This window comes from Lagenorhynchus albirostris, chromosome 12 (assembly GCF_949774975.1).
Source record: "Lagenorhynchus albirostris chromosome 12, mLagAlb1.1, whole genome shotgun sequence".
NCBI classification, from domain to species: domain Eukaryota; kingdom Metazoa; phylum Chordata; class Mammalia; order Artiodactyla; family Delphinidae; genus Lagenorhynchus; species Lagenorhynchus albirostris.
The window spans coordinates 71,798,832-71,822,140 of record NC_083106.1 but is presented as its reverse complement, the minus strand read 5'-3'; the positions used below and the strand labels follow the sequence as shown (position 1 = coordinate 71,822,140).

Below are 23,309 nucleotides of genomic sequence, written 5' to 3'. Positions count from 1 at the left end.
TAGGTTTATTCCTACCTAAGGAGGCAAATGTATTGGGATCCCCAGCTATAATTGTTTAAATGTACTGGGATCCCCAGCTGTAATTGTAACTTGGGCACCAGTATTGATTAAGGCCAATGGGTGCATCTTAGCTGATGTTAAAATTAATTTAGAACCAGTGTTGTAGAGGCACAAAAGCCAATCAGTGCTCTGTTGGATAAATTATTTTAGTATATTCTGGATTCACAATTGGGTCAAATTGCTGAACTCTGTTTCATTTCTGATTCCTTGCCCTACAGCAAAGTCCCCCATACCTCTACTTGGTGGTTACTGGATATACTCTGGAGGGTTCTGCTTTACTCTGCTCATATTTATAAGTTTCTTCCTACAGAGAGTCCCAACTCAGTACTGTCAGGGTTAGAGGCCCCTCCATGGTGATTACTGCTTTAATGGGTTGAGAGACACTGGTCTTAAGTCAGTTTTCAAATAACTCTTTGGCATGTTGATAAATCTCTGCACGCAATAGAACCCATAGTCTTTGTTGGTCCATTTTGCAGTTATCCAACAGAGTAATGGCATCCTTGGCCCCTTAAAAATTTTTTTTTTAAGTATAGTTGACATGCAATATTGTATTGGTTTCAGGTATACAACATAGTGGTTTGACATTTATATACATGACACACTTCTTATTGGTTTGCCCAGATGTGAGGCAACAAATGAATAGGGAGGAGTGGGGCTTGAAAGTATCAGAGAACAAACATCAAAAATGGAGTCAGACTCTTATTGTTTTGCTCCAGGAAGACCTGTCTGGCAGTGATGTAGTGAGAGATAGGAGATATATGGCTGTTTCAATAGTTAAGGTAAGATGGTACTTTATATTGGTTTTTATCTCACAAATCAAAAAGAAAAAGTTTCCCTGATCAAGTCGAAAGATGGTGCCACTATTTAGTGTGTCAGTTCTTAGGGCCAGCTGGTTTTGACCTTTGAATGAATGAATGAATGGAGGAGACTGGCTCTAACAGCCAGGGTACTTCATACTCTGTCCTTTCTTCATCTTTTCTATCCTTCGATTTGTGTTCTAATGAGAAATGAATTCACCAGAGAGACTGCTTGAGCAAATCTGCAATCTTAATAATTTAATACTGGCTAATCAAGTTAAGTGTTGGGTGGTATTATGTTCTAATAGTCCTGAGAGTAAGTTGGTCACATATAGGTAGGGAGTTTTAAATTAGCTTTTTACTGTTAACTGCAGAGACGTTTTGTGTTACTTAAGAAAGTGCTTTGGCACCAAGTGCTATATTAACATTAAATTATTTTGTCCTCTTAATGGGAGGGTGTAGTAGGGATTATTTCATAGATGAGGAAACCGAGGCACTTTGGAAGTTAAATAATCTGCCCATTGTTCACAGAGCTGGTAAGCGGTAGAGCTAAGATTTGGAAGCCGGGATCCTAGAATTTGAATCTGGCTCTAAAGTCCACTTCTTAACCACTGTGCTATATTGCTTCTCTTCTCACACATACCACGATAACCACAATGCTATATTCTTAGGGAAGTTAAGACTATATATAACAGGTTTCTCTTTAACAAGTATGGTATTTGGGGTTATGGATAAGTCACCAAATAATTTAATTTCAGTTTCAAAGTCCTTAGGTTTTCATTTTTTGATGTTAAAGTATAAACACAAAATCACTACATTTCAATGGTATTTAATGTATGTGAAGAAATGGTAAATATAAGGCCCCGAATAAGATATTGTATATGGAAGAGAGCAATGTGAGAATTCCATCTGCAAATCTGAAATGGAAAAAAAAAATCACAATAGCTTAAAAAAACAGCACTTTCTTTAAGACAAATAGTATCACTATTTTACTTTCAATATCTAGATGGGTTCATAGACTTCCTTTGTGGCTTTAAATCAGTTTTATGCGATTGGCTGCATCCATTCTGGGGAAATGTTTTCCACAAAGTGAAACTTAGTTTTGAAAATCAGTATAATAAGACCAATGGAGAGAAATCAGACAGTTCAAGCCTTCTCTTCAATGTTTGGACCTTAATTATCTGATGTGAGGTCTGTGTTTATCACTTGAATCAGAGTGGTTGTAAAATTCTCCCTGTTAGAGCTAAGAATAATTTATCCTGTCTTTTCAGCTTAATCTTGGCTGGACAGTTGCCCTCTGGGTGGAGAAACTGAGAACAAGTGCTCCTGGCCTTCTTGTGTATCTTCCAGGGTGTTAATCCCACTGTTCTCAGCAAGGCCCAGCTTCACGGATTCCTCTGCTGTCTATGTAAACCCTCCCTGACGTGCGCTGTGATAAGGATATTTTTCAAGCCATCTGCATCTTCGTGTACAAACCAGCTTACTTTAACTGACTCTGTTGGTCGCATCAGCAAAATAACCTCTCCGTGCAAAGAAACAACTTTTTCAATTAAGTTGACATTTAGAATAAATACAAAATGCATTTTTACGTTGCCTCTTCTTCCCCTACACTTGACTGTTTTGCTTGCGCAGGTTGCCACAGTGTTAGCCAGATGATCTTTAATAAAAGATATAGCAACATAAATAAAAAGCAAAGAACCATTAAATCAGATTTTTCCGTATGTCTCACCTACCCCCTGGAGGGAGGTAAGTTGCTTTTTCCTTGGGAAGGCCTCACTCAATCCTATGACTTTGTGTTAGGAAAAAATGGCATTTAACTAAACACAGTCAGCAATGTTGACGCTTAGGATGTTTGACGATTTGTTACTATCCTTTGTTTTGCTTGAGAAACTCAATATGCAGCCAACATTTTGCCAAGAGCAATGAGTGCAGAGAGTTGATGGTACGTGACTGGATGGAATTAGTTTGGGCCCATCTTCAAACTGAATCGAGTTCCAAGCTGGGTTGAGGCTTAACTCAAGAGGACTTGCCTAATGGCAATGGCTTCTTGGAGGCCCTGACCGGCTCCAAAGGTTCTGGCAGTACCATAGTCCGCAGGGTAGATCGAGTGCGTTAATTTGGATTAGGCTTAGTTGTGAATGGCGGAAAACTCAGTAGAAGTAAATTTACTTCTTTCTCTTACAAGTTCGTAGATTTGAAGTCCAGAGGTGATATGGCAGCCCTGCTCCATGAAATCCTCAGGAACTCAGGATGCTCCTAGCTCATTGCTCTGTCCCTGGTAGGCAGCCCTGATCCTTTTGGTCTAAGTTGGCTTGAGTCTGGGATACTTTAGGATGAGCCCTTGGGAGTCTTCCTTCATCCAGTAGCTAGTGGACCAGTCTTGAGAAAACAGCACATTTGCCAGGATGATTTTGTGCTTGTTTTTGTTTTGTCAGCAGAGAGGATAAGGTCAGCCTCTCTCTATTTTTAATTTTGTTTCTGACTGTTACCTCTGTACTTTGCTTATTGAAAAGCAGCATTTGTATTAATTGCAAATGTGGTGAAAGTTCTAAGGTTTTTTTTGGGGAGGCGGATATGATGTTTCTTTTTCCCCCCGTAGCTAAAGTGAATCATCTAACTGTCGTTCAAATTAGTGAGGTTTTCAGTTCAGGAAATATTTATTCAACACTTTCTAAGGGTCAAGGACTATGCTAGAGGATATGGGAATAAAACATGAACAAGACAGGATTGATGCATTCTCATAGTGGAAATGAGGCAAGCATACAGATAACTCGAATACAAAGCAAAATGTAAATATAAAAGCTACACAGTGTTGTGCAAAACCAAAGGAGAGGTAACTTTTACTGGATGACTCAGAGAGGGCTTCATGGAGTCAAAGTCATTAGATCAGGGCTTTGGAGGACTAGAGGCAACAGTTGGTCACCATTCCTATCCTCCTCCTGGATAGTACAGCCCATCTCCCGTTTTAGAGGCTGAAAGTACTAGATGCTTGTATTTCTTGCCTTCTTTGAAGCTAGAGAATGAGCATGGATGATTCCTTTTAATTAGCACCTTAGCAGAGGTTTGCTAAGTGCATGCTGGAAAAGCTTTTCCTTCCCTTAAAAAACTCCTTTAAGGAACTCCTTTCTTCCTCTCTGTTGACATAGGAAGGAATGCCTGGAGCAGTGGCAACTATCTTGTGACTATAAGGAAACAAGCCTCAAGACAATGACCAACATGCTAAAGACAGCAAAGTAGAATGAAAGAAAGCACATGGCTCTTTCTCAGAACTTCTTGCTATGTAAGATAATAAATGTCTGTATTGTTTAAAGCAGTTAGTTGAGTATTCTGCTACCGGAAGCTATAAGCATCTTAACTGAGAGAGTGGGATTTTTCCCAGTCAGTTTGGGGTTATGGTAGGTGGTGGGGTAGGGCGAAGTGGTGCTGGAGAGAGAATATTCCAGTCAACAGAAACAGTGTGAACAAAAGTGTGGAAAGGATGGGCTTCCCTGGTGGTGCAGTGGTTGAGAATCTGCCTGCTACTGCAGGGGACACGGGTTCGAGCCCTGGTCTGGGAAGATCCCACATGCCGCGGAGCAACTGGGCCCCTGAGCCACAACTGCTGAGCCTGCGCGTCTGGAGCCTATGCTCCGCAACAAGAGAGGCCGTGATAGTGAAGAGGCCCGCGCACCGCGATGAAGAGTGGCCCCCGCTTGCCGCAACTAGAGAAAGCCCTCGCACAGAAACGAAGACCCAACGCAGCCAAAACTAAATATAAAAATAAATAAATTAAAAAAAAAAAGTGTGGAAAGGAAAAACCCAGGTTATATTAGGGAAATAGCAAGTGGTTTGTTTGGAGCCAAGAGAAGAGAGGGTGGCGAGTAATGGGAGGTAACTGGTAAGATAGTTTAGGACAAAAGCATGGAAGGCTTTGTAGGCATATTTAAGAGTTTAGAACTTATTCAAAAGAAACAGTGAGCAGTTGAAGGTTTTTGCGTAGGGAGAACTGTAATCAAAACTATGCTTTTTTGGAAGAATATCACACAACACACACGCACACACATACTTTCTCATGGTTACACTTTTTTCCTTTTGAATTTTCTCCATCCTGTCATCAAGAACATGTCACTTACAAAGACAAAAAGAGGGACAGATTTTTATGCCTTTTATACCACTGCTGGTTAACTTTGCATAACTCCTTAACAATTACAATTGCATAAGGTAGTTTCCCTTTAATTAACTCTCATTTAGGCATCTTTAAAATGAAAAGATGTGATTTTTATGGACATTTGCAGATGAGAAGAACTCTTATCAGAGATGCTCATTCTATTTTAATGTGCAATTATTTTGTAGTTTTACCAGGAGTTGAAGCAATTTAATCAACATCAGTTCCTTTACCCTCATACCACTACTTACCCTTTAGGTTTTTTCCTGAAATGAATTTTTTTTTAAAGGACTGAAGATGATGCATTATAATATTTAAACAAGTACAAAATATGTAATTGGCTTATGTAAGTGAACCAAATAAATCTGACTTCATGATTTGGCAGTAAAATCTTATATCATAGCTCTAAATTATTATTTAGATAATATGTTCTTCAGGAAACAAGCATATTATTCATTAGGAGTTTCAGTTTATTTCAGAAAGTGAAGGCAGATTATGTCAGAGTAAACAGAGCAATTACTCTTCCTTAGTAAAAACTGAGCAAACCTCAACTTGGCTTTGGACTTCTAGAAAGACAATAGCAATCCAGTAGACGTTACTCTTGTTCTGAACAAAACTTTTTAGAATTTTGCCAGACGATTTAAAGCATAATTCTGTTTTCATAAATTCTGAAAATACCGCATGTAAGGCACGAAGTATTTGATAAATGAGGGCAAAATAATAAACTTGGCCCACTAAAAAATATTATATCAGACAAAACTAGCTGTTGCTGTTTGGTTTGTCATCAAGAATTATTCTCTTATTTTGTAACATAATTTGTTTGTTACACATTGTTTGGGACCATTGTAACGAACCTCCAACTGTATGGGAGAATTTCTAGAAAAAAAATCAAAGTCATGCTAGAAGTCTGTTACACTAGCGTGAGTTGATTTAAAAATATTTTAAATGTTTAAAATTTAGAATTAAAAAAACATTTTTGACTTAACTTTAATAATTAGTTTTGAAAATTAAAAAACCCATCTCTTTATAAGAAAGATGCGTAGCTGTGTTTCAGATCAATGCTTCTCAAACTGTAGTGTGCACGTGAATCTTCTAGAGGGCAGCTGTCTGGGATGGAGCCTGAAATTCTGTATCACTAACAACCTCAATGCTGATGCTTCTGGTTCACTGACTACATTTTTAATAACTTGGTTTTAGAGGAACAGAAAAAAGAATTCCTCCTGTTACCAAGCTCCTGGTACCAAACCAGAAAAATGTATTCTGCAAACTATCTGATAGATCAATTTAATCACATGTAAACTGGTCATGAAATGCTGTGATCAGGAAAGGCCATCATTCAGTACTCAGCGATTTGCAACTGCAAAAATGCATGAAATTTTAACTTAGTTACATTTTCTAAAATGTTTTTCTTTTGTGCCCTTCATCACTCTATAGCCCTGATGTTCTTCCCCAATGGGTTTAAACTAGTCTAGGCTGCAGACTCCAAACATCAAATACAAGCTCGTATTTTGGATCTGTGTGTGGAAGGAAACTTGGAATCCGTCTTTTCCAAGTCTATGAACATATTTAAGTGCAGTCATTTTCATTAAATACTCTTAGCAAGTAATTAATGCTCTGTTTGGAGCTACACGTGAGCTCCTGTCTTGCAAATGCTGGATTTGTGTTCGATATCATTTTGCAGACATTCAGGCTAGTTACTGGTCTTTCATAAACACTCATGAAGTGGGAAAGGAAGGAATTTAGGCAGAACTAATTCCGTAGCTAATAACAGATGAGATATAATTATATAGAGGTTGTGTTTTTTTTTAAAAAAAAAATACTGAACTCTGGGCATTTAGCAGAAAGCTATTTCTGCAAAGCTGATTTTTCCCCCACCCCTTGACTAAAATCATCTTGCACAAGTAAAGGTGAAGGGAAGTAAATATTTACCTCACTGGTTAGGCACAGCCAGGCATGGGTGCAGGGCACGCTGTGTAGGACTCCTTCCCCTGCACAGAACTAACCCCTCCAGGCAGCTCCTGAGGAAAGATGCAAATTAGTTTTTTTTTTGAAAACTGGCAGTTTTCTCTGCCTTACCTGTGGATGTCAGCAAACTAGTCATTAAATATATTTCTGTCAAAGTTCATTTGTCATGTTTCGTCTTTTTTAAAGATCAAGTCTGAGGTCAGCGATGAGCACCACAAATCTTAACTGGAAGTGATACCTAAATTATAAGCTACAAGAATGCCAGACTCTGGTAAGTCAGTTACTGGCCTAAAGATATTTTCATTTCACTTGAAATTCTCAAATTGTTATTGTTTCCTCACTAGCATGTAGATCTCAGTTTCTATAGTAGGAAAAATTCCCTCATTACAAATGAGAAGTAATAAGAAATAAATATCCAAGAAAGAAAGAACGGAAATGCCATTATACAATAAGCCAAGAGATGTTATGACGGAAGATGTATGGTATCTGATACACAATTGCCTGCTCGTTAAATGCCAGACATTTAGTCATACTTTAGTGTACAGCATTTAAAAACAAATTTTACATTAATCTAAAGTGGGGGGAAAAACAGGATACAGAACCGTAAAAATTTTGTGTAATTGATATGATCACTATAAACAAAAGTGCATAGAAAAATATCTAAAATGCTGTCACTGATGATCTTTGATTGACGGACTCATGGGTATCACTTGCTTTTCTTTTTTTTATTGAAATACGGTAAGTCCCCTAATACAAACCTTCAAGTTTCAGGCTTTCAAAGATGCGAATGTGCATTTGCATGTCCAATCACGTAAGTTCGCTCCCGTGTCTGGCGTGCATTGTCACGTGTGTGCATCCTCTAAAGTGGCTGTGCTTTTGCGTACTTTACTGTACAGTACTGTATAGGGTACGGCAGTACAGTATCTTTATTTCAAGCCCAGGATGTCCAAAAGCAAGCGTCAAAGCAGTGGTGACGTAGCTGGTACTGCAAAGTTAGTACCAGCTTACAAGCAAATTGGACTTACGAACATACTCTTGGAATGGAACTTGTTCCTGTTATAGTTGATTTACAATGTTGTGTTAGTTTCTGGAATACAGCAAAGTGATTCAGTCATCTATTTGTCTATCTATTCTTTTTCAGATCCTTTTCCATTATAGGTTATTACAAGGTACTGAGTATAGTTCCCTGTGCTCTGCAGTAGGACCTTGTTGTTTATTTTGTTTATAGTAGTGTCCTTTGGTAAGCATAAGTTTGTTTTCTAGTGCACAGCATTTTTAACCCCAGCTACCACCCTTCTTCCTCCCCACATCAAAGCGATTTAACCTAAGTTGAGCATTCAATGAGTATCTACTCTGTAGCAGGCATTATCCAAAACAGCATCTCACCCACGCTAACCCTCCACTGTGGCGTCTGCTCTGGAACAGAGCCCTGCACCTCCCCGTCCCCTTCCTAGTCTATGGCTTTGTATCATGGGAAGTCCCAAGCAAGCTTTTGGTAACCAGTGCTGTACGGACATGAACAGATGGTGCCAGCCAGAGAACCTCATCACCGACATCCATTAAGATGCTCTCTTGGTCCCGACTAGGCTTCATAACAAGTATTCTCAGACTGCCAGAGGGGGAATGGAACCTAGCCAGGCGCTCCATTACACCTGTGCAGCCGGCTAAGATGAAGAACTGGGGGGTAACATTTTGATTTGTTAAAAATACTTCCCTTTATAAAATTGCCTCAGGATAAAAGTACAAAACTTAAACCATTAACTATTAGGCATAAAACAACAGTGATAATTAAGATAGCATCAAAACCTCCTAGAGGAAGCCAGAGTAAACAAAAGGCAATTAGTGACGGTATTGAAATTGTGACTATGTTTCGTCACAAGTTTTCACTTCTTTTATTAAGAAGATATGGGGGTTTGCCCTAGATTTAATTTTACATCAATTTATTCAGTGTTTACTGTGTTGGCCAAAAGATCAAGATTGTATTGAGGATGATACCGACCTATTCTCTGTCCACTGGGTTTCTGAGCTTTTAATACCACCAATAAGAGCCCATATTATGGTTCCTACCTGGGCAACCCTAAAGCATTTAGAGGTGCAATCCAAGAGATGCTGTGTAAAACCAAAGTGACGGCTTGGGACTATTATTAGCCTTATTTTGAGAAGGAGTAACTGACTCCAAAGGTTTAAGAATCATGCTCTCGGGCTTCCCTGGTGGCGCAGTGGTTGAGAATCTGCCTGCCAATGCAGGGGACACAGGTTCGAGCCCTGGTCTGGGAAGATCCCACATGCCGCGAAGCAACTAGGCCCGTGAGCCACAACTACTGAGCCTGCGCGTCTGGAGCCTGTGCCCCGCAACAAGAGACGCCGCGATAGTGAGAGGCCCGCGCACCGTGATGAAGAGTGGTCCCCGCTTGCCGCCAACTAGAGAAAGCCCTCGTACAGAAACGAAGACCCAACACAGCCAAAAATAAATAAATAAATTAAAAAAAAAAAAAAAGAATCATGCTCTCTTGGCAGCAGTGGGCAAGAGAACCTTCACTGATCTGATACCAGAACTGCAACAGGCTTCAGACACTGGAGCTCCTCCAGGAAAGACGTTTCTTTCTGCTTTTCTGAGCAGGTCTGATTTAGCCACATTTTGGTGTAGAATGCTATCTGTTAAAGGAGTTCCAAATAACACTAGGAGAATCTGCTTGACGGTGCATTCTGTGTACGTGTGTGCAAGGACATCTGTGCACGTGAGTGTGTTTCCACCCGTAACTCTCCTGCTCTGAACCACCAGGCAGCGCTGGTGCAGTGACATTTCCTGCCTGTATAGTTCCCTCTTGTGCTTCCAGACTTTATCAACACTTTTCTTTATCTTGGATTACTTCTCCGGAGTCATTTAAAAAGAACTGGAAAATTATAGGATTATTTTAACATTAACAAAGTGGCATTTTCTCATGAAAGCAAACAAGAGCAAATCTTTTCATTTTCTTTGGCTGTCAGTTACAAGATGAGGTGGAATGGAGTAATAGAAATTAGCTTAATGGAAAAACAATGTATCTTTTAGAGCAGCTTTGCAGTTAGAAGATATCAAGTACAAATTTTAGTGTGTTTATAGATATACACATACATTTATTTATTGCAAATAAATAAGATGCCAACACATGAGGAACAGGAGACTTAATACAGTTGCAAACTCCTCTATATCACTACTGTTAATTTATAATAAAGGAGGAAAACACCTGGGAGGAAAACATTTGGCAGGCTGGATAATATTTCTGAAGACTAGTTTTACGTAGAGTGAAATCTTATATGGTGTATTCTTCTTTATGTTCCAGTGTTTTTGCAAAATAGTAAAATAATACAAATTGAATGCAGTTTGTTTTTTTTCTAGGAAGAATAATTGTGCATTTTTCTGTTACTGCTTAGCATTGGGAAAATTGTACCTCCTGGGGATAAAGTGTTAATAACAATGGTAAATGTCTACATTTAGTAAAAGGGGTTCATTTACATTGCACAAAACTCCTTATTTGGATGAAGCTTTTACATAGGGTAGTTGTTTCTGAATAATTGGTTTCTTCCCTGGTGTTTAAGTAGCTCTTCATTGGATCCTCCTAACACTTCCAAAAGTGAGCTGAACTCACTGTGACACTTACTGTTTAAAATACACGTATTTCAAAGAAGTGAAAACTGAGCTAGCCTGTTCTAGGAGGCTCAAACATTTAATAATATATTTTTGGAAAAAATTGTTGTTTCCTAGTTGAAAGCCATAGCAATTTATACTACATACACGTTTTAAAATTATTTTCTAATTATGTTCAATAAACAAATGTACATCTTCAAGAAATCAGTATTAAAAAATAACCATTGTATATCATTTCCCCCAATATTTAGAGTATATTTGTTTCTCTTTTCTAAAAGTTAATCTAATTTATATTTTCTTTTAAAATAATTGTTTTGGAAAAATGCCAAAATTGAAATATTTGTTTAAAGTGTGTACTAGGTGAGTACACGAAGTCAGTGGGTAGCTTATTTATATTACTTATATAGCTTATTTATATATAGGCCTGCTAAGACTTCCAAGATGGACTGCTAGACTCTGTGAGTCACCTCCGAAACCTGAAGCTCCGTGCTCTGTGATTTCTGTTTGCATCATTAGGAGGAGGAATTTCAGCAAAGCTCACCACAATTACTTGTAGCTAATCTTAGCAGATACAAAAGCAAGTGTTTTCTCTTTCCAATCCATACACATACAAAGGGCAAATAAAACCCAGGGTTGCAGAACCCTTTCACAGCTACCTTCCTCAACAAAATGCTCATCAACAAAAGCTTTTCCGTATAAATAAATACAGTGTTCCACTAAAAATGAGAAATATATTTCCCAACTTGATGTGGTTTTGAACATTTACCATTACATGCAATGCCAGAAAAGAATGATTAGACCTGGGATATTAAGCATACAGATTTCACACTGGGTCTTCATAACAGGGAGATAGGTCAGGCTCTGGAAGGACCCATGGGTCAGCTGGCATTCTCGTGAGACTAGAGCATGAACCCAATTGGGATCGACAGACTACAGAGAACTAGAGTTACCATGCAAAGGCTGTGCTTTACCAAAGTGAACTCCAGTACCCACATCCTGTGTTTTCCCCATATTTTATGACTAAAGAGACATATTAATGCTAGAGGGCTTTGTTTTGGTATATGTACCAATAGCAAAGCGAGAGGTAGAACCTGGAAGTAACTTGGAAACAGAAAAAGGATGATGTAAGTTAATGGCTTAATAAACATGGATTCAATGATCATTCACATCTAGGTTGCCTCTTATTTAAAGAAGCAGCATATATATTGTTATGTAACTTAATACCGCAAACAGATTTAAAGGTCACAGCAGGTTGGACTGTTTGGGTATACATGTACTCTGGCAAGCAAGAAAAAAGGTAAAGTGAAAGAAAGAAGAATGGGGGGGGAAATAAAGGATGGGAAGTACCAAGTAGGAAAGGAAGAGCAGAGAAAGGAGAGGCACGGAAATGGTGATTTTTGGTGCCACAGACTGTCTATTCCAGGTCCAAAAGATACACAAAGGAAAATGTCTGAATAAATTAAGCCATCACCTCTCAATTACTTAGGACATAGGGAGAAAGGGAGAACATGGTGAAGGAAATGAAGATTAAAATTTAAAAAGCTAATTTCAGCTGGTGGTTTCAATTTGCCCTAATGATCTAAGCACATTTTTCAGCGCTTAAAGTGTTTATGTCAGGTTCATGGAATTACAATCTTTAATGCCTCACATTCATGTCCAGATGATAAATGATGACCTACATTTCCAACACCCCCTTAGCCAATGTTCTCAAATCATTTTAGCAATATTTGCCCTCACAAACTTTAAGAGTACCAAGCATTGGTTTGTCGAAAGGAGAAAACAGACTCAAATAAATAAGTGAAATCAGTTGTTGTTCAAGATTACATTGTGAAGGCTGGGGCTGAGTGAAAATACAGATCAACTCATTCTGTTCACACATGCTATCTTATATCCTTCTTACTTTCTACCAAAGTTATTGGTTCCCAGACTGGGCAAAGCTGTAATTTTAGAAACTTCTAAAGAGTACAGGAATTCTTTTAGACCAAATGTGACTCACAATACAAACACATGAGCAATTGTTTGGTTCTGTAAGTTCCAAGACAGTGCAGGTTTGGTCAGAAATGTAATTACCTTAAGGGCAGACAGTCTAAATAATAACTGGAAGAGGAGGTGTTTTTATAGAACTTAGTTTTCTGACCTCTTTCAGGAGAGAACATTTTCTTAAAGTTTGAAAGGGTACAAGGAGCAGGACATTGATTGGTTCTTACTTCTCTGAGGGAACTGGCAGGAGACTGGTGTCTGGAATCAGCTGGCCAACAGGGGGTTGTGAGAGCCAGTTGTTCAATTTTCAGGAATTTTGTAAGCCAGTTTTTAATTAGAGCTATTAATAAAAATTACATTAAATAAGCTTTCAATTAAATAAGTGATAGTAAAAAGATAGGTAATACATACCCAGAATTCATCACTTCCTAATTATTTTATTATATTTTACTAGTATCTGTACTGTTGAGGTTATTTATATCTATCGCATCTGTATGCTAGGAATGCTATAAATAGCATGCTTCTATGCATCTCTTTCTGATTTCACTTTCAATAACTTCATGTTGGTAACCTGAAGTAGCCAATGGTGAGAGTATCGACACAAGGGAAACCGGCAAGCAGCAGGGCTAATGATCTGTTGTTTTGTTGATTGTCTAGACCAGGGTTCAGAAAACTAGGGCCTGCCCATCACGTATCTTTATAAATAAAGTTTTATTGGAATACAGCATTGCCCATTCACTTATGTATTGTCTATGGCTACTTTCACACTACAGTGGAAGAGCTGAATTATTTTGAAAGTGACAGTGTGGCTTACAAAGTGTAAAATATTTAGTATCGGGTCCATGATATAAGTTGGCCTAGCCCCCATCTAGACTTAAAAAAGTGATGAGGAAAATGTTAATAATGCAAATTAAACTAAAAGCATGTTGTTGTTTGCAATTGTTACATTGTGAATAGCACAAAAAACTGAGGGAAGAATCTTCCAGTATTGGAAAGCTATTATCTGATTCAGCAAAATAACCACTCACGTTCTTGGTAAGTGAGTGAAATTCCAACATAAATATGCTAAACTAAGACAAATTTTAGTGTAATGAATATAATCTGTATGGGATTGAGAAACAGTTAACCTAAAACAATAAATAAAACAGCAAGTTATTTTACCAGCAAAATAGGTTTACTCGGGAGCAGCAAACAATTGCAATTTGGGATGTACAAATATGGCAATCCACATGCAAGTCCAGCAAAACAAAGGAGAGGAAACTCTTCTATAGAAGAGAAGGGGAAGTTGGGAGGGGTTGTTAATAAACAAAAAGTCCACTGAAGGAAACTGGAAGTTTGAAGTACAGTGGTTTTTCATTGGCTGAGCTGTTGACAGGCAAGGAGAAAAAAAATCTTTCTTCCTCCTTCTGGTGGTAGTAAAGTAGTGTCACTTCCTGCCAGAGATGCAAAGTACGTCTCTTTCTGTTGAGATCTGTAGTGGTGTTGAGTGGTATATTCATGACAGCTCCCCCTTCTGGCCTCCCATCTCCATGTTAGTGAGATTTTCCTTTATTAATTTTCACATTTCTCCCTTTTGATCAAGACCTTTCTCTGAAAGCACTGCTGATCAAGAGTCTGTTTGTTTGTTTTAACTAGCACTCAGTGGCTTTTTATCTCTCAATGCCAGGAAGGACCTTTCCTGGGTGTCATGTCCCCCATCACAGGGAAAGTACACAGACAGGAAACCTATTGTTGTCCCATTTGAGTAATAAGGAAGGGTAGGAGGGATTTGTCTCAGACATCTTTCTAAAGTCTGTATCTTATTCATCTAAGGGTCCCAAGGATGGTTCAACATAATGTAAATCAATCAGTGTAATACACCACATCAACAAAAGACAAAAACCACATGATCATCTTAATAGATGCAGAAAAAGCATTTTATAAAATTCCACATCCATTCATGATAAAACCTCTTACCAAAATGGGTAGAGAGGGAACATATATCAACATAATAAAAGCTATTTATGACAAACCCACAACCATCATAATTCTCAATGGCAAAATACTGAAAGCCTTCCCACTAAAATCTGGAACAAGAGAGGAATGCCCATTCTCACCACTTTTATTCAACATAGTATTGGAAGTCCTGGCCACAGCAATCAGACAAGAAATAAAAGGTATCCAAATTGGAAGGGAAGATGTAAAATTGTCATTATATGCAGATGATACGATACTATATATAGAAAACCTTAAAAGCTCCACACAAAAATTAGTCAAACTGATAAATGAATTCAGCGAGGTAGCAGGAAACAAGATTAATATACAGAAATTGATGGCATTTCTTTACACTAACAATGAAATATCAGAAAGGGAATGTAAAAAAAAAAATCCCTCTTAAAATCACATCAAAAAAAAAATACTTAGGAATAAACCTGACCAAGGAGGTGAAAGACTTATATGCTGAGAACTATAAAACATTAATAAAGGAAACTGAAGATGATTCAAAGAAATGGAAAGATATCCCATGCTCTTGAAGAGTACTGTTAAAATGGCCATACTACCCAAAGCAATCTACAGGTTTAATGTGATTCCTATCAAATTACCCATGCCATTTTTCACAGAACTAGAACAAATAATCCTAAAATTTATATGGAACCATAAAAGACCCAGAATTGCCAAAGCAATCCTGAGAAAAAAGAATAAAGCAGGAGATATAAGCCTCCCAGACTTCAGACTATACTACAAAGCTACAGTAATCAAAACAGCATAGCACAAAAAGAGACATGGATCAATGGAACAGAATAGAGAGCCTGGGGAAAAACCCACACACCTACTGTCAATTTATCTTCAACAAAGAAGGCAAGAATATACAATGGAGAAAAGAGTCTCTTCAGCAAGTGGTGTTGGGAAAGCTAGACAGCCACATGTAAATCAATGAAGTTAATTCCTCACATCCTACACAAATATAAACTCAAAATGGCTTAAAGACTTAAACGTAAGACATGACACCATATAACTCTTAGAAGAGAACATAGGCAAAACATTATCTGACATAAATTGTACTAATGTTTTCTTTGGTCAGTCTCCCAAGGCAAAAGACATAAAGCAAAAATAAACAAATGGGACCTAATCAAACTTACAAGCTTTTGTACAGCAAAGGAAACCATAAACAAAACGAAAGACAACCTATGGATTGGGAGAAAATATTCGCAAATGATGTGACCAACAAGGGCTTAATTTCCAAAATACACAAACAGCTCATACAACTCAACAACAAAAAAAACAAACAACCCAATCGAAAAATTGGCAGAAGACCTAAATAGACATTTCTCCAAAGAAGACATACAGATGGCCAACAGGCACATGAAAAGATGCTCAACATCGCTAATTATTAGAGAAATCCAAATCAAAACCACAATGAGGTACCACCTCATACCAGTCGGAATGGTCATCATCAAAAAGTCTACAAACAACAAATGCTAGAGAGGGTGTGGAGAACAGGGAACCCTCCTACACTGCTGGTGGGAATGCAAATTGGTGGAGCCACTATGGAAAACAGTATGGCGGTTCCTCAAAAAACTAAAAACAGAGTTACCACATGATCCTGCAATTTCACTCCTGGGCATATATCCACAGAAAACTTTAATTTGAAATGATACCCACACCCCAATGTTCACTGCAGCACTATTTACAATAGCCAAGGCAAGGAAGCAACCTAAATGTCCATCGACAGATGAATGGATAAAGAAGATGTGGTATATTTATACAACGGAATATTACTCAGCCATAAAAAGAATAAAATAATGCCATTTGCACCAACATGGATGGACCTAGAGATTATCGTATTCAGTGAAAGAGAAAGATAAATACCATATGATATCACTTGTATGTAGAATCTAAAATATGACACAAATGAACATAACTATGAAACAGAAACAGAATCACGGATATAGAGAACAGACTTGTGGTTATCAAGGGTTGGGGGGAGAATGGGGTAGGGACTGATTGGGAGCTTGGGGTTAGCAAATGCAAACTACTATATATGGAATGGATTAATAACAAAATCCTACTGTATAGCACAGGGAACTATATTCAATATCCTGTGATAAACCACAATGAAAAGAACATAAAAAAAGAATGTATATATGTACCTGAGTCACTTTGCTGTACAGCAGAAAATAACAACATTGTAAATCAACTATACTTCAATAAGATACAATTTAAAAATAAAGTCTGTATCTTAGAATAGTGAATATAGCGAGGACACACTAAAAACTGAAGGAATTAAAGAAATGCTTTGGGAAGATGCATTGTAGGAATAAACATGAAGTAATTAAACAGTATTGTTACCTCAAAAGAAACTGTTTGGAAGTAAATGTTTTCTCAGTATTATATAGCCTATAGGTTGCAAAGTCAGAGACTATGAGTTCAGATAAGAATCCAGAAGGTTGGTTAGCAGTACCTGATAGGGGCCTTTCCAGCGAGGTTGAAGAGAGCCCTTCTGGAGGTGTCTTTTCCAATAGATGGAATATTCAGGTTGTAAGATGTGATGCTTAAGGTCTTCATTTCCTGAGAGCACAATGTGAAAAGATTACTCTAACCATTGTTATTTTTAGCAGAAGCAATTAGACCTGTGCAATATCGAAGTATATCTTCTTTTGTCAACGGTGGGTCAAAAGAAGCAGAAGCCAATTGCATTGGATGTCTTATGATTATCTCAAAGGGTGAGAGTTTATAAGCTCCAAAAGGAGTGGGTCTGAGAGTTAGAAGGACCAATGTCAATGCTTTTCGCCAGGGTATTTGGAATTTTGCCAAGTGGGTCTTTTTTTTAAATTTATTTAAGTATAGTTGATTCACAAAGTAGTGTTAGTTTTAGGTGTATACCAAATTTATTCAGTTCATATATATATATATATATATCTTTTTCAGATTATTTTTCCTTATAGGTTATTACAAAATATTGAGTATGGGACTCCCCTGGTGGCACAATGGTTAAGAATCCGCCTGCAAATGCAGGGGATGCAGGTTCGAGCCCTGGTCTGGGAAGATCCCACATGCTACAGAGCAACTAAGCCCATGTGCCACGACTACCGAGCCTGTGCTCTAGTGCCCGCAAGCCACAACTACTGAAACCCGTGTGCCTAGAGCCCGTGCTCCACAACGAGAAGCCACTGCAATGAGAAGCCCGTGCACCACAACAAAGAGTAGCCCCCACTCGCCACAACTAGAGAAAGCCACCCACAGCAATGAAGAACCAATGCAGCCAAAAAAAAAAAATTTGAGTATAGTTCCATGAGCTAATATTAGAGAAATGTAAATCAATTGGGCCTTAATACTGGCCTTAGTTCATTTGACTAACCCTAAGGATTAAGGATGTAGCACAGTGAAAGTGTTGTAAAACTGGCCCAAAGCACAGATTTGTCATAATACCTGGCCAGTACAATGGGTTCCTTAATCATTTTGAAGTTCAAGAGGAGTTCCCCAGGTAGGAATAATATTTTCTAACATAAGTTTAGCCACAGAAGAAGCAGTAGCCTGTCTATAAGGGAAAGCTTTGATCCAGGGAGAAAACATACATACCATGAGTAAAACATATTTATATTTATATCCATGAGATGGGGGCACCTGTATGAAATCCATTTGCCAACCTTGAATGGCCCATTCAGCATTTCAAAATACCCAGGAGCAGTGCAGCCAGGTTTCCCCGGATTGTATTCTGGACAGGGGGACAAGCAAGGGAGGCACTCTTTGTGTCTTTATTAGTATTTCCCAACCAGAGTGGTTCATGAATACTATCATTTTGTCAGTGGACTATCGCAAGAAGCAGGAATCTTAGAATTCCTCGTGGGACCAGTTTGTTATTTAACCTGAACTGGAGTTCTTTTTATCAAACCAACGATTATTAGATCTCCAATATTGTTTTTCCTTTTCTGGGATCAAATGTTGGGCATTTCTCATCAATTTTTCTAGATTGTTATTTTGGGGAGCAGTCCTTTGGACCATAACAGAAATTTGGCCGTTAATTCCTTTGAGAGCAGCATTTTGGGCACAAGTATCCGCAAGGTGGTTTCTTTTAGCCTCTAGGGAGTCAAGCCTGCCATGCCCAGGGATCTCAATAATAGCCAAGGCTTCTGGGTAGAGTATGGCATCTAATGGATTTTGGATATAAGAGCCATTTAAAATTTCTTCCCCATTAGAGGTAGGAAACCTCGTTGTTTCCATAGCCTCCCAAAGTCGTGGGCTGCTCCAAAGGCTTACTGACTATTGCTATAAATGTTTGTCATTTTGCCCTTGGCTAAATTTTAAGCCCAAGTAAGAGTGTATAATGCAGAGTGAAGTAAGTCAGAGACAGAAAAACAGATACTGTACGCTAACACATGTATATGGAATCTAAAAAAAAAAAAATGGTTCTGAGGAACCTAGGGGCAGGACAGGTATAGAGACGCAGACATAGAGGATGGACTTGCGGACGCGGGGAGGGGGAGGGGTGGTCTGGGACGAGGTGAGAGAGTGGCACGGACATATATACACTACCAAATGTAAAATAGGTGGCTAGTGGAAGCAGCCGCATAGCACAGGGAGATCAGCTCGGTGCTTTGTGACCACCTAGAGGGGTGGGATAGGGAGGGCGGGAGGGAGACGCTGGAGGGAGGAGATATGGGGATGTGTGTCTATGTATAACTGATTCGCTTTGTTGTAGAGCAGAGGCTAACACACCATTGTGGAGAGGTTATGCTTCAATAAGAATGTTAAAAAAAAAAAAAAAGATTGTATAATGAAGCGAGTTGGGCCAAAGTAGCCATTGGTAAAGGTGCTGCCTCAGTGATATCAAAAGGAGTTGCAACAGCTTATCCAGCACTCTATTTACCATTTTCTCCCTTTAAATAAGAATCATCTGTAAACCACGAAAAATCTGCATTGGTTAGAGGAATCTCCTGTAGATTATTACCAGGTGTCAGACTATAATACCCTTATGGGTCAATGATGGTCCCCATGTTTGCAGGTGAGTACTCCAAGGGCATTCCCTTCCTTCTCACATATAAAAGGGAAAAGGGAAGCTGATAGTTAGAATGTCCAAGGGCAGGTGGTCTCAATAAGCTTTTCTTTAAGCCTTCAGAAGCTGTGTCATCTTGACCTCCCCAATTAATGGGGTCAGGTTTGCTGGGTTTCAATAAAGCATAGAGGGGCTGAGCCATAAGAGAGAAATTTGGACTCCAATTTCAACAGTAACCAGCTAGCCTGAGAAAACCTTGTAATTGGTTCTTAGTTTTAGGTTTGTAGAAGTTCAGGGTGCCATGAAGGCTCTCAGGATCCAGACGTAGCCACCGTTCTGAGATCAGGTGCTCTAAATATCGAACCTGAGTTTGAGCAGATTGCAGCTTTTCTTTGGAGACTTTACGTCCCTTTTGACCTTAAGTCAAAAGTTTTAGTAAGTGGATGCTGTCTTCCTGTGAGCAGATTCAAGAAGGAGAGCATCTATATGTTGTGAATCATCTATATACTGTAACTAAGTAGAACCCGCAGAAAACTTTATACCAGCTTTCAAGTTTTGTGAAAAGTAAAACGGACTTTCTGTGAAATCCTGGGGCATTTTTCTCCAGGTGTAAGGTCATCTTTCCCAAGGCAAAAAGATATTGACTTGCCTTACCAGCTAGAATACTAAAGAATGCACTACATCAATCAATTACAGTGAAAATGTGCTCCCAGTGGGAATGGATGTCAGTAGGAGCAACAGGGCGTCGAGGGATAATGGCGTTGTGTATTGCTCAGGGGTCCTGGACAGACCTCCATTCTTGGCCCTTGGGTTTTCTCACAGGTAAAACAGGAGTATTACAGGGATTACTGCAAAGGATGATGATGCCCTGAGCCTTGAAATCTTCTGTTATGGGCTTTACTCTTTGAAGGGCTTCTTTACTCATAGGGTATTGTCTAATTCTGGGGAGAGATTCTGAGATCTATTTGAATCTTTTGTGCACGGTGAATTTTTCCATTATTAGAGATTTTGCCCGTAAGGGTGGTGATGGTAGCTGATTCAACAGGGAAAAATGATCAGTGTTTCCAGAACCAGCTCCTGTACTGTCAAAGGCAAGAAAAAGATGTTAATTAATTAACATCTCTTGGTTACTTCTCTTGGTTGGCTAATTTGATGGTTTCTGTCAAATTCTAGAATTATTTCCCCCTTTGGGAAGAAAGAAATCCTGGCATGATACTTCTCCAAGAAGTCTAAACCTAATAAATGGATAGGGGCAGAGGAGCAAAGGAGAAAGGGTGTGCATCTCTCCAGGGGCCTAAACAAAAGGGAATCGGTTCAGAGAGAGGAACCTCTTGAGGTTCACTGCAGACAGCCCCTATGTGAGCTGTCTTAGTACTACGAGGCAGGGGCTGCTTCACAGCAGAGGGGTTGAGCACCAAGTGGTGTGGCTCCAGTGTCCGTTAGGACAGAGAGAGACTCATTCCACATCTGGAGAGCTGTTTCCTCTGAGCTAAGGAGGAGCATGGGAAACGCGACTGGAGGTGCTCAGAAGCCTGTCACCGAGAAATGGGAGGACCTTGGGAAGGCCGGTGAGAAAGCTAAAGATACCTGAAACATTTACATTTGTAACAACCATTTTTCCAATGTCCTGGCTCTTTGCAATGATAGCAGAAACTGGAAGGTTTTGCTTCTGTTTAGGGAACTTCATTTGCCAGAGGTGAAGACAAAGAATTTTAGCAGTCTTTTGGGCGACTCTTCCAGGGTTTGAGTATGCTGATTTGCCAAATTAACTAAATCTGGAGTGAACATACTTTCCCATTCCATCCTGGTCCTTTCAACTAAAAGAGAAAGGTCCTGATTAAGCCCATTAATAAACATGGAGTTAAAGCCTAACCCAGTGGACTTAAACATCTGAAGACAGACAGGATTTTCTTTAAAAATAATCTGAAGTCAACTACAATAGTCACGGACAGCGTCATCGGATTTTTGTGCGCAAGCCTGAATTTTGTTCCCATCAACAGGCTTAGGAAAGGCTGCTGTAATTGCTCACTGGGGGTTTTCAGTGAGTGCTGCAGCCTCTTGACAAGTTAGGGGTTTGCCTTTCTAATCCCTTCCAGTATGTTCCCATTGGGCTAGTTTCATCCAGTGTTCGGCTTGACCCTCACCAGCAAGCATGTGGACTAACTCATATAAACCTGAGAAACCGTGTTGGTAGGTTTGAATAACTATGTGAAATTCTTCAGCAGACATATGGTGGGGAGGTCCTCGGTTACTTCAGGGAACTCTTTAACTGCAGCTCACAGTTTGGCCTTAGTTCAGGGGACCTAAGTACTTGGGGGTTTATATGGCTCCTCAGAAGATTTAACACTAAAGGGGCAGTTTCTGCTAGGTTCAGAGAAGGAGGAAAATGGCACTAGAGGTGGAGCCTGAGACGGAGGAAAGCGGGGGACAAACGTGAGCCTTTGGAAGGCATTTTGTCTTTCTTTAACAGCTCACCTCAATTAATTTAATTATCGTATTCTGCACAGAGGCAATTTTTTAGACTCCTGATAATGGTTGGAAGCCTCAAAATACCAATCAAAATAAACATCCAATTGAGTTTGGCTATTTCAGAGCCGTGACTGTGTAACAGATTTTAAGAAAGGTAAGTTTGGAGAGTCCAGAAGTGCCCCATAATGGCCATCGATGTTACTTTTGGTTAAGTCATAAATCAAATAAACACGAGGAGGCACCACGGTTTTTAAACTAAAATTGGCTGGGGCCTGGGAGGGGGGGGTGTGACCTCAAAACATTTAGATAACTGGGATCCAATTTTTCAGAGGTTTTTCCCTAGAGCAAAGAATAATTTTTAATAGCCGGCAGGTCAAATACCAGCACAGTTACAGTAGGAACTGCCTGATTTCAAAAGAAACGGAAGTGTGAGTACTCACAGCCCAAACAACGCCTTAACAAATAAAGGACAAAGGCTTTAAACAGATCCTCAATAAAGGCTGAAGAGCTTCAAAATGCAAAAAGAGTGGAGCTTGGATCCAGCAAAAACACTTACCCTCAAATTTCAGGGTCAGCAAGAAAGCAGGAGTTCCGTGGGCTCCAAGGTAGCGACACCTGTTTGCTCACCAGCCTCGGAGTTGTCAGCGTTCTTCTCTGGATCTCTGTGGGACCTCCATCTAGCGTTAACTTAAAACAACAGAACAGCAAATTATTTACCAACAAAACGCGTTTATTTAGGAGCAGCACAAAATGTAACTTGGGACACGCAACTACGGCAAACCACATGCAAATCTGGTGAAGCGCAGGAGGGGAAACTCTTATAGAGAAGGGGAAGTTGGGTGGGGCTGTCATAAACAAAAAGTCCATTGGAGGAAAGTGAAAGCTCAAAGTATAGTGGCTTTTCATTGGCTGAGTTGTGACAGTCTCTCATTGGCTGGGCTGTTGTCAGGCCGGAGAAAAATCTTTCTTCCTCCTTCTGGTGGTAGTGAAGTAGTATCACTCCCTGCCAGAGAGGCAAAGTATCTCTCTTCCTGTTGGGATCTGTACTGACGTGAGAACTTCTCCCTCTGGCCTCCTGACTCCATTTTAGTGAGGTTTTACTTTATTAATTTTCACACAGTTTAACAGTAGATGATGTCAGATTTAATGACAAATTTTATTGGGAAAGGAGTTAGTGGATCACCTTACACCCATGAGAATGGCTACTATCAAAAAACCAAAAAATAAGTGTTGGTGAGAATGTGGAGAAGCGGGAGAACACTTTTGCACTGTTGGTGGGAATGTAAAATGGTG

General features: G+C 39.3%; 1 long non-coding RNA gene across 1 annotated transcript in view; it reads right to left on the bottom strand.

Annotated features, from left to right (window-relative positions):
• Positions 1 to 22,705, bottom strand: part of LOC132530348 (uncharacterized) — a 29,946-nt gene extending 7,241 nt beyond the window's left edge. Inside the window, exons 1-3 of the long non-coding RNA XR_009543773.1 lie at positions 22,573 to 22,705; positions 17,016 to 17,122; positions 6,931 to 7,019 (exon numbers count right to left, since the gene is read on the bottom strand). This is a non-coding gene — a long non-coding RNA (uncharacterized LOC132530348). The remainder of the gene's footprint in view (positions 1 to 6,930; positions 7,020 to 17,015; positions 17,123 to 22,572) is intronic.
• Positions 22,706 to 23,309: the final 604 nt, after the last annotated feature.